Source organism: Vipera ursinii, assembly GCF_947247035.1.
Source record: "Vipera ursinii genome assembly, chromosome: 7".
In the NCBI taxonomy this organism is placed as follows: Eukaryota; Metazoa; Chordata; class Lepidosauria; order Squamata; family Viperidae; genus Vipera; species Vipera ursinii.
Window position 1 is genome coordinate 27958494 of NC_139521.1, and position 12676 is coordinate 27971169.

Below are 12676 nucleotides of genomic sequence, written 5' to 3' on the forward strand. Positions count from 1 at the left end.
ACTATAAAGAAAAACATAAGAAAATAAAGGAGAATAAAATAGTTTGACAAAATATCAAGATCTGTAAATAGATAGTGGGTAATCTGCAGATAGCAGAATAGCTAACTTCATATACATATATACACATACTAAAATATGATACACAGATGCACATATTCAGACATATATATAAAGAGTGTGTGTGTCCTTGTTAAGAAAATATAATTAGGCAGCAGTTGCTAAGTGAAACCGTGACTGCACTTATGATTTTACTTCAACTTTCCTTTGCTTTACAGACCTGCAAAGCTCATAAATCCAAGGACTGGCCACAAGTTAATTTTTTATAACAATTATTACTTTGAACACCCAATGTATGAATCAGATACTAAAAGAGGACTACGTGCAATCTTAATAGCATTAGAAGTATTGTAAGAAGTGTTGTAAAGGTGTCAGAACCCATTCCATTTCATTTCTATCTATCCTCCCTGACCCAAAATCAAATCTCACCTTTCCCTGGGTTCTGCCATACTCACAAGGGATGTGCCCATGGGTTTATTGCCTCTGCTTCCTCTATCTGCTACAATGTAAACTTTTGCTTTCATTTACTGCCTCTGCTTCCTCTATCTGCTACAATGTAACATTTTGCTTTCCCGCATTATATCTCTCTCTGAATTTTCTCTCCCTAAACTGTCAGCTAGAACAAGGGAGGGAATAAGGAATGTAATCTCCGTGCCTGGCTTATTTCTACGCTCTCAGAGGAAGGTGTGAAGAGCCACTGACCATCGCTGTGTGAACAGGAGATGGGCCAATGTTATCTCCCCTTTTCCCACGATGGAACTAAAACCTGGGGATTGGTCGTCCCACACTGGCGGATGGACTATGGGGTGGGGTCTTGCTTGGGGATACCTTAACCTATCATTCTGCATGGGAAATCTCATATCCTGTCTATTATGCCTGCTATCAACTACTCTTAAGAAAGGTTCCTGTTGGAAGAAATTGTTTTCAAGAGTTCTGCTTTCTTAAGATGTGGGATTGACAGGATCCTGACAGGATCTGACAAGATCCTGACAGGATCTGCAGTAATAGTCAACCAGGAACGAAGGAAGGAAGGAAGGAAGGAAGGAAGGAAGGAAGGAAGGAAGGAAGGAAGGAAGGAAGGCCCTTACCGGGGGGACTTTGCAAAATCCACAATGTCAGACAAAAGGGCAGGGAAGGAAGAACCCATCATGAAGGGGAAGCCCTCCCTCTGGCCAGGACCCTGCCAGCTGTCAGGATCCAAGATGTCCTACTCCTCAGAAGAAGAAGAGATGGAGAAGCGGAGGCACAAACCTCAGTGGTCGATGGTTGTTGGAAAGAAAACCTAATGGGAGAAGAGATCAAGAAAAGTAACTCTGAGATGAGGAAGCCACCAACCCGGATGGAAGCAAGAAATGGAGAGATTCAAGGTTTTGGTAATGGTTTTTAAGGCCCTACATTGCATGGGTCCGGAGTACCTCGGGGATCACCTGCTGCCGGCGTCAACTTCCCTCCGCCCTGTGCGTTCCCACAGAGAGGGCCTCCTCAGGGTGCCACCGGTCAGAGAATGTCAGCTGGTGGCCCCCAGGGGGAGGGCCTTCTCTGTGGGTGCCCTGGCTTGATGGAATCAGCTGCCGGTTGAGCTCCGGATGGCACCTGACCTTCGCTCCTTCCGATGCGGTCTGAAGACCTACCTATTTGAACAAGCCGGCCTGGCCTGATGGGGGATGTGCTGGGGTTTTTATTGTGGATTTTTATATTATTCTACTGTTTTAGCTCGGGCTCTTATTTAATTCTTTTTTAATTTTTGTATTCTGTATTTTTATATGTGCCCTGTTCACCGCCCTGAGTCCTTCGGGAGAAGGGCGGTATACAAATATAATAAATGAAATGAATGAAATGAGATCCCTTCACCTTAGCAAAGAGGAAGGAGATTGCGTGGAGCACTCAAACTGGATCTTGGAGAAAGCTATTGACCTGATGAGAAACCTGAAACCTGAAAGCTATTGACCTGATGAGAAACCTGAACCCCACAGCTGCACCATTACCTTGGGCTGCAGTCAGAGAGACACTGAGGGGGAATCTGAAGCTGAAGTCCCGGGGACATCTGCCAAGACGGCAGAGACAGCAGCCACCATTTTGGCAGCCCCCACTCCCCGCCGACCCGCAGCTGCCAATCGAGATGTGAGACATCACCAACAATGACGAGGGCACCGATCCACCATGAAATTTTGGGGAGAATCATGACGTTTGTAACTCAAGTCCTCAGCTACATGGAAGAATATGGATGAGACATCCCAAAAGACAAAGCCCGTATCCGAATTGTGCAATCCACTCTGGACGGGGTGGCTGCAGACTGGATTGTGGACCTGCATGACTTCAATGCCTCAGAGCTCCACAACTTCAATCACTTCATGTCCTCACTGAGAAGGCAATTTGAGGACCCCCTGGTGACCAAAAAGCCCGTGAGAGGATCAAAACATTGAAGCAAGGCAGACAACCAGTAGCCAAATAAACCCAAGAAAGCAATGGAAACATGGTCATCTGGGTGGTTACGATCCTTTTTTCAAAACAAGTGCATTTTATCCCTTGCCAAAAAATCCCCACCACAAAAGCTTTAGCGAAACTATTTGTGCAGCACATCTATAGACTGCATGGGACACCCCAATGTATCATATCAGATGGGGGGGTGCAATTCACATCAGAGTTTTGGAAAGAATTTCTGTCCCTCTTAGGAACTACCCAAGGACTGTCATCTAGTCATCATCCTCAGACTAATGGATCGACTGAACGTTCAAACTCAGTACTTGAGCAATATTTAAGGTGCTTTATTAATTTCCAGCAAACGAATTAGATGGACCTACTTCCTTTCACAGAAGTTGCCTACAACAACGCAGTCCACTCCAGCACAGGTTATACTTCCTTTCAAGTAGCCACCAGCCAAAGTTTCAACCCTATGCCAGAACTAACCTCAAATGAACCGGCAATCCCATCACTAAAAGACTGGATATCCCAATTACAAAACACCTGGTCAGTGGTTAGGAAAGCCTTAGATGAAGCTAGACAAGCACACAAAACACAAGCGGGGGGAAAAAGAGTCGAACCTAAACCATTCACTGTAGGAGACATGGTATATTTGTCTACAAAATACCTAAAATCTATGCAACCCTCTAAAAAACTTGGTCCAAAATATATAGGACCTTTTCCAATTAAAAGAATCATAGACCCAGTGACAGTAGAATTAGAATTACCAAAGAACCTCAGACAAATACAACCAATATTTCACTGCAGCCTGCTGAAACGAGAACAACAGTCATGCTTTTGGCAAAAAATCCCCCACCACCACCTCCAATCATGGTTGAAGGAGAACAACACTTCAAAATAAAAGAAATCTTAGATTCTAGAAAATACCATGGGGCAACCCAATACCTAGTAGCATGAAAACACCTTCCCTCGTCACAGAATGAGTGGGTCCACAAACGTCACATTACAGCACCCAAACTGTTAAAAAGTTTCATATAGAATATCCCAACAAACCCGACTAACCTCTATACCTGTTTTGTTTCTCCACATTTTTAAGGGGGACAGAATGTCAGAACCCATTCCATTTCATTTCTATCTATCTCCTCTGATCCAAAATCAAATCTCACCTTTCCCTGGGTTCTGCCATACTCACAAGCGGGAGGGGGATGTTCCCGTGGGTTTATTGCCTCTGCTTCCTCTATCCACTACAATGTAACCTTTTGCTTTCATTTACTGCCTCTGCTTCCTCTATCTGCTACAATATAACATTTTGCTTTCCCACATTCTCTCTCTCTCTGAACTTTATCTCCTTAAACTGTCAGCTAGAACAAGGGAGGAAATAAGGAATGTAACCTCTGTGCCTGGTTTATTTCTATGCTTTCAGAGGAAGAGCCGCTGACCATCGCTGTGTGAACCGGAGACGGGCCAATGTTATCTACCCTTTTTTCTATGATGGACCTAACACCTGGGGATTGGCTGTCCCACACTGGCTGGACGAACTATGGGGTGGGTTCTTGCTTGGGGATACTTTAACCTATCGCTTTGCATGGGAAATCTCAGTTCCTGTCTAATATGCCTACTATCAATTACTCTTAATAGGGCTTTTCAACCAGTGGTATGTGTACCACCAGTGGTACACTGGGACCTGCAGGTAGTATGCAACCATCCTAGAGAAGTGGTGGCGGGGAAGGGGAATGAGCTGAATTGGCAGCAGCACAGCACAAGCCTGACAGAGAGATGGCTGGAGCTGCAGGGCTGTCAGGGCTCAGCAGAAGCACCAGGATCAGCACTGGGCTCCAGCTGGAACTTGGCACTGAACCTGACACTTCTGCTCAGCTCTAAAGAAGTGTCAAACAGCTGGAGCCCAGCGCTGATCTTGGTGCATGCTGAGCCCAGAATAAGCACTGATCAGCTGGAGCCCTGCCCCTACTCTGCAAAGGGCAGATCCCCATCATCCCTAGCCCAGCAGGTGTCTTCCTGCTGCATCATTGCAGACAAAGGGGGGGGTCAGGTGAGGAGGAGGTGGAGGAAGAGGATTTAAGCAAGCTTAGCAACTGGAGTGGGGATCCCCCCCCACAAAACAAACATGCTTCATGTTACCTTTCAGCATGACAGAAGTGACCGAAACCTGCTGCATCCACTCAGCAGATGGGGGGGAGAATAAAAACCAAACACCCTCCCCCGCTCCCAATCCTCAACAGAAATGCTGACAATGAAATCCTTGGACAGGAGGAAGAGCGCGGCAAGGCAGGCAGCCCAGTGTCTTGCTCAGCTATTGCTTGGGGGGGGGAAGGGGATAGCTTCACCCCCACCCAAACACTGCCCTCTCACGAAAGCAGGATGAAAACTCCAAAAAAACGGCAAGTGAAAAAGGTTAAAACAGAAAAGTATCTTGTGATGGTTTGCTTCTCCACTTCCTTCTAGCAAATTAAATATGTAAAGACCACAAAAGAAAAAACTTGGCTTTCTTTCATTGTAATCCAGAAGGGAGGAATGGAAGGATTTGGGGTGGGGGGTGTTGTTTGTTTCAAAGGAAGGGAAGGGAAAGAAGGGATTTGGGTCTGGGGGGCACAGCATGTGAATGGCGATGGCATGCAGCTTCTGGTGTAGGGGGCAGTCTTTTTAAAAGAGCAAAATGAGGAAAAATTAAAAATCCTCCACTCCACCCCCAAGAGCTGGAGGCGGATGTGATCTTTTTTTTTTCCTTGTTCAGAAGAGACACTCTTCTGTTTTAACCTTTTTCCCTGGTCATTTTCCTGCTTTCATGAGAGCGCAGTGTTTGGGGGGAGTGAAGCTGTCCCCTTTTTCCCCCCCCCAAGCCACCAGCTAAGCAAGATGCCCACCTGCCTGCGCTCTTTCCCTTGTCCAAGGTTTTCATTGCTGTGAGTATTTCTGCTGAGAATTGGGGGGGGGGGCGCTGTTTGGTTTTTATTGCCCTGTCTGCTGGGTGGTTGCAGCAGGTTTTGGTCACTTCCGCTGTGCTGGGTGGTTACCCACAAAACAAGTTTTTTTGGGGGAAATCCCCATTCTGGTTGCTAAGCTTGTTTAAACCCTCTTCCTCCTCCTTCTCACTGGAGCCCCCCTTTGCCTGCCACTGTGGGGCAGGAAGGCTCCTGCCGGGCCAGCGATGATGGGGATCTGCTCTCTGCAGAGTAGGGGCAGGGTTACTATGCTCCCTGTCAATCAAGTTTGACTTCCTTTCCTTGCCAGCCTCTCTTTGTCCTGAGCCCCTCATGCTGGGTAACTGTTGCCACCCAAGCACTGTTTTAAAGTTAGGGAATCTTTGGGGGAATAACCAACTAGCACTCCAACATGCCCCCCACGCCTACACTTTAAGTGCAGAAGCCGCACCCCCCTCCAAAGCCCCAGCAAACACCTATCATCTTCTTTGAGTCAACCAGGAGGAGGAAAGTGCAAAGATTAATGTCAGAGAAGCAGGCACAAGGTTCCCATCAAAAGTGTGGTAAGTGGGTGTACAGATAGTCCTCAACCTACGACCACAATTGAGCCCAAAATTTATGTTGCTAAGTGATTAATTTGTTAAATGAGTTTTGTCCCATTTTATGACTTTTCTTGCCACATTTGTTAAGTGAATCACTGCAGTTGTTAAATTAGCAACACAGTTCTTAAGTGAATCTGGCTTCCTCCATGGACTTCACTTGTCAGAAGGTCGCACAAGGGGATCACATGACCCTGGGACACTGTGACCGTCATAAATATGAGTCAGTTGCCAAGCATCTGAATGTTTTTTACAAGACCCTGGGGATGCTGCAACAGTGATAAGTGTGAAAGATGGTCATAAGTCACTTTTTTCAGTGCTGTTGTAACTTCAAACAGTCACTAGGTGAACTGTTGTAAGTTGAGGACTACCTGTACTTTATCACTTTTTTCCTTTTTTTTGGTCATCAAGTTTTTGACACTTTGCTAGGTGACTGGTGGTACTTGGTTATTGCCATATCCCTAAAAGTGGTACAATGGGTGAAAAGGTTGAAGAGCCCTGTTCTATGGTACCCCTCTCTATCTCTAGAGAGATTACACAATTATTGAAATCCACACTGTCTAAGATCAAGACCAATACCTGTTGGTACACTATGGCTTTTACAGAACCAGCAATTTCCCACACTCACTGACAGTTTCTTAGTTATTCAGTCCTTGGCACATGATTTAATGAAGATTCAGAAGAAGAACTAAGAGACTAGCCTAAAGGCATGGAAGTGCTAACAGGAGAGGAACACTGCGGGTCCTGTGTGATGTGCCTCAGTTGTGTGCTGGGTGAAGTCTCAGTGTGATTTATCCTCCCTTTTCTCAGCAAAGTGCTGAAAAATGCTCTTCAAAAATCAGCTCCCACTGCTTATATGTTGCTTTGCCGGCATCTTGGACACTGATGTCTCCAGTTTGTCTTCCGGATTTGTTGCCTGATTGTTTACTAGTCTCAATTCATACCTGATCAATTTGTCCATGAACAGAATAAATCTTTAACAGCCCTGAAAAATGACTCTTTGAAACCTATTTATTTTCTACACACTATGAAATAGCCTGAGATTACAGCCTACTAATTAATATTCTAATAGCCAGACAGCCAGCACAGAAAATTAAAATCATAATCTGGATCATCCGGTCAAACTATTTCCAATAGAGGTGTTTTATGTGCCACTTAGAAGGGACGCGGTGGCTCAGTGGGTTAGGACGCTGAGCTTGTCGATCAGAACGTCGGCAGTTTGGCGGGTTGTATCCCGAGTGCCGTGTAACAGAGTGAGCATGTTACTCGTCCCAGCTTCTGCCAACCTAGCAGTTCAAAAGCACGTAAAAATGCAAGTAGAAAAATAGGGACCACTACGGTGGGAAAGTAACAGCGTTCCGTGCGCCTTTGGTGTCTAGTCATGCCAGCCACATGACCACGGAGACGTCCTCGGAGAAGCGCTGGCTCTTCAGCTTTGAAACAGAGATGAGCACCGGCCCCTAGAGTCGGAAACGACTAGCACACATGTGCAGGGGAACCTTTACCTTTTACTTTATGTGCCACTTAGTAACTAGGATTAGGAGACCATAGGCAGCAGCTGGAAATGTCTTCTAACAGCTTTTTATGCAGAAGATTGTCTTAAAAGTAGGGCACATAACCAAACTAATCTTAGATAATCCAGAAAAGTGTTTCAAAATAATGTTTGGTGGGAAAAATATTTCTTTCCATGCTATTTGGGAACTTCCTTTGGAAAAAGAACCATTATTCCACCTGCTTATCGGACTTCTGCATGGGTTAACATTTTCTATTAGAAAGAGATAGTCAACTTGCCTTTACAATTTGACCATCCTTGCTTTCCAATTTAATTAGTTGAGTGTAGACAATATATTATAATATTTTATAGGTCTTGTGTTATCTTTCTGTCTTTTGAACCTTTTTTGATAACTAATTAGTTATACCTTTTTATTGTGTTTTTTTCTCTTATGGAAGAATGCATGGCAAGAATTAACGAACAGCTTAAGGAAGGCTGATTCTGGCTGACATTTAAGGGAAAAAAATACTAATAGCAAGATCATTGTGACAATGGAATTAACTGACTAAAAGATCTAATGGGAAGCTGATCACTGGATATGTTCAAGCAGATGCTAGATAGCCAACTTCTAGGGATGTTTTAAATTGATAACTGCACTAAGCAGGAGCTCAGACTTAATGGCCTAAATATCTCTTTCAACTCTGATTTTATGTGCCCTTAAGCAGCTTTAAACTCTTAGTGGAAAAACAGTGGCAAATATTTTAAATAGTTCTATACGCTAAATATTTCTGAGAAAAACAGAACAATGACAAGCCCTTTCTTAATCCTTTATTTCTTAATATTCTACGTCAAAAAACTCTAACCTGAGGTCATCAATTCACTGCTAAGACCTCCTAGACCAAAAAAATATTTTGTTGGCTTGCAAGCTAGTCTCTAGATTAAAGATCCAGTTTACATCGAAATGATTGAACATTCTTGTGCAAAAGCTACACTTTAGTCATGTTTATGGAATACTGGCCAATATATTCCTAAACCGAATAAACTGTGCTTGAATTATGGACTGTTTTGAAATTGAAAGTTGGTTGCTGGATGCAATATCCATTTTTAACACCATGTCTTGGCAGTAATTCTTGGCTTTCAAGGCACTTTATTCCATATTCAGATCTGCCTGCTTTTCAGAAGAGTCTTAGACACCCCAGTTAGATTAGACTTTAACATGAGCCATAAACACAAAGATAATTTGCCAGTCAAAATTTTTGTGTAGATCTATGTTCCAGAGTATAAAATCAGGGAAGGATGGAGATGTTTCATCCTGCTTTATTTCTGACTATTTGCACCTCAGTTGGTGATCTTCAGCAACTTATACATTATTATGTAATAATAGGAGATGAGGCTAGCCATAGATAGATAGATAGTGGTTAGAATGCAGTATTGCATGCGAATTTACTGCTCACTGCCAGGAGTTCGATCCTGACCAGCTCAGGACTGACTCAGCCTTCCATCCTTCCAAGGTGGGTAAACTAAGGACCCAGATTTTTGGAGGCAATATGCTGACTCTGTAAATCGCTTAGAGAGGGAATAAATATTAATATATTGGGGCACTGATACAAATTTAATATTTTTGAATGGTATACAATGGTATACAAATTAGTATATGTTTCAAAGATGCAGAGTAGATGGAATTGCATCACACAGATACATTAAACTGTATTTTCCAGTTTTCCTTTGATTTGCAAATGAAAGTTTGCAATAGATGTGTTAATGTGATTTTAGGAGATACCATACATTTTATGTTTGTGTTTCCCCCCCCCAAAAAAAACCCCTCATGCTGCTAATTCACAGATAACAATTAAAACTTTTAGGGGACAATATTCCTGTCCTACTGTAAATCTTAAAAGGCTTTTTTTCTCTTAAATGGCAGTGTTAAATAAACTACAATACTGAAACCTAAACTAAACTCAGTTTCTTACAACAGAACAATTAATTATTGGTTGTGGCTTAATAAATAAACATTTTGCTTCTGTAGCTTATATTTTCTAAGGTTTCTCATTATTTTTCTCTAAAAGTTAAACAACTATATATTATTGAAAAGGCATATTCAGCACTGTAGACCTGAGTAGTAGAAGAGAAATGTTAATCAAAGAAATAACTTAGGAAACAGATGGAACATCAAAATATTGCTAAGAAAATTGAACAATCATTATAAACGGTTTACCACAATTTTGGCTAAAGGGTTGAAAATAATTTTACAGGATATTATTCCTGAAGATCAGTGTGGGATTTTACCTAAAATACAACTATGAGATAATATTAGAAATGTTTCGAATATCCTTGAGTACCTGGAGCAACATAATGAACAAACTGCACTGATGTTATTAGATGCTGAGAAGGCTTTGACAACTTGAAGTGGATTTTTTTTGTTTAGAGTAATATATAAATCCTGGAGATAATCTTATTAAATAGGTTTATTATATGTCTCAGAAAAGGAAGATTTGGTTTACCAGAGTTCAAATTGTATTTTGTTCTTTGAATATTGGTTGGATGTTGGATGTTGGTGTGGATGTCGCTGAGAAACAAGAAACGTTTATATTTAGAAGGTCATGATCTGAGATTTTGATGGCATGGTTATTTATGGTATTTGTGGCATTTATGAAGTTAATGGTAAGACTTTAATCATTTTACTACACATACATACAGAGAATATGGATTAGCTATAAACCCAGGCTATGTCCAAAACACCTTTAAGGATCCTAGCTCAAGAAGTATATTATAGAACAGAAATGGAAGATAAATGGTTGATGTACTTGGACTTATTGGAAAATTATCAGAGGAAGTTAAAATCAAATCAAGAGAACAAGTTTTCCTGTTTACAGTTAACTGAAAACAGTTAAAATGGTTAAAAAGGCATGGTATGGAACAAAGTAACTCAGAATTTGAGATAAAATAGTGTATTGATACTGAACATGTACCAGTAATTGCTAAAATGTACAAACCTTTGTTAGAATTTGAAAAACAGAAAGAGCATGATTATTTGTTTATTTATTTTTCACATTTTGGAACCTCGCCCTCAGAGACTTTTAAAGAATGTATGATTATATGTGCTAAGAATTACAATATGCAGATGGATCTATGGAAAGTATGTGGCTAAAAGGGCTGAAATTTACCTTGTACAGGTGAAACTCGAAAAATTAGAATATCGTGCAAAAGTTCATTTATTTCAGTAATGCAACTTAAAAGGGGAAACTAATATATGAGATAGACTCATTACATGCAAAGCAAGATAGTTCAAGCTGTGATTTGTCATAACTGTGATGATTATGGCTTACAACTCATGAAAACCCCAAATCCACAATCTCAGAAAATTAGAATATTGTGAAAAGGTGCAATATTCTAGGCTCAAAGTGTCCCACTCTAATCAGCTAATTAAGCCATAACACCTGCAAAGGGTTCCTGAGCCTTTAAATGGTCTCTCAGTCTGGTTCAGTAGGAATCACAATCATGACTGCTGACCTGAAAGTTGTGCAGAAAACCATCATTGACTCCCTCCATAAGGAGGGAAAGCCTCAAAAGGTAATTGCAAAAGAAGTTGGATGTTCCCCAAGTGCTGTATCAAAGCACATTAATAGAAAGTTATGTGGAAGGGAAAAGTGTGGAAGAAAAAGGTGCACAAGCAGCAGGGATGACCGCAGCCTGGAGAGGATTGTCAGGAAAAGGCCATTCAAAAGTGTTGGGGACTTTCACAAGGAGTAGACTGAGGCTGGAGTCAGTGCATCAAGAGCCACCACACACAGACTGATCCTGGACATGGGCTTCAAATGTCGTATTCCTCTTGTCAAGCCACTCCTGAACAACAAACAACGTCAGAAGCGTCCTACCTGGGCTAAAGAAAAACAGACCTGGTCTGTTGCTCAGTGGTCCAAAGTCCTCTTTTCTGATGAGAACAACTTTTGCATCTCATTTGGAAACCAAGGACCCAGAGTCTGGAGGAAGAATGGAGAGGCACACACTGCAAGATGCTTGAAGTCCAGTGTGAAGTTTCCACAGTCTGTGTTGATTTGGGGAGCCATGTCATCTGCTGGTGTTGGTCCACTGTGCTTCATTAAGTCCAGGGTCAATGCAGCCGTCTACCAGGAGATTTTGGAGCACTTCATGCTGTTCTGTTCCAGCCTACAACTGGCCCTTCAGAAATGTCAGGGACAACCCCTTTGTTATATTCAATAGGCTGGAATTAAGCCAACCAAATTTATTTGCAAAAGCTAAACTAAACAGTTCAAAACAGCAGGTGTTTGCGCGGAGGGCCATATCGACACCTGGGATCGCGCCCCCGCTATCTCCGAGTGGTGGCGCGCTCCGACCCTCCGGTTAGCACCCTCTTACCCGGGGATGAGGGTGATCAGGCCCCTGAGCTCAGGTTGGTCTATTTTAACGCTAGATCCGTAGTTAACAAAGCTCCCCTCATCCATGATTTGATCGAGGAGGAAACTTGGTTGGGTTCGGAGGGAGGGGTGCCTCTCACCGAGTTATGCCCGCCAGGTTTCTGGGTGCTGCACCAGCCATGGGCTCAGGGCAGGGGTGGTGGGGTGGCAGTGGTTATTCGGGAGACCTTGTGTCCCCGGGAGGCCACCATTGTCCAGATGGCCGGGAGTGAATCCCTCCTCTTGAGATGTGGTTCTCGGGTTCAGTTGGGTTTGTTGCTTACATACCTGGCGCCCAGCTGTGTGGCAACAGCCCTGCCTGAGCTGCTCGACACCCTCTCAGGGTTGGCGGTGGAGTTCCCCAGGCTTATAGTCCTGGGTGACTTCAACCTGCCATCACTGGGAGGGTCGTCGGAGTTAGCTCGGGAGTTCATGGCTTCCATGACAGCCATGGGCCTGACCCAGGTTATTGAGGGCCCGACTCATGTGGGGGATCATACTCTCGACCTGGTATTCCTGTCTGGACAGTGGTTGGATGATCTGGGAGGGGGCTCCCCGTCCATCACCCCTCTGTCATGGTCAGATCACCACCTCCTGAGGCTGGTTTTCCGTCATGCCACCCCCCGCCGCTGGGCGGCGGAACCGACCAGGTGGTTCTGCCCCAGGCACCTAATGGACCCGGATCGATTCCAGAGGGCGCTTGGGCCTATACCTATCACCCTTACCCACAGCCCAGTCGATGCTCTGGTGGAG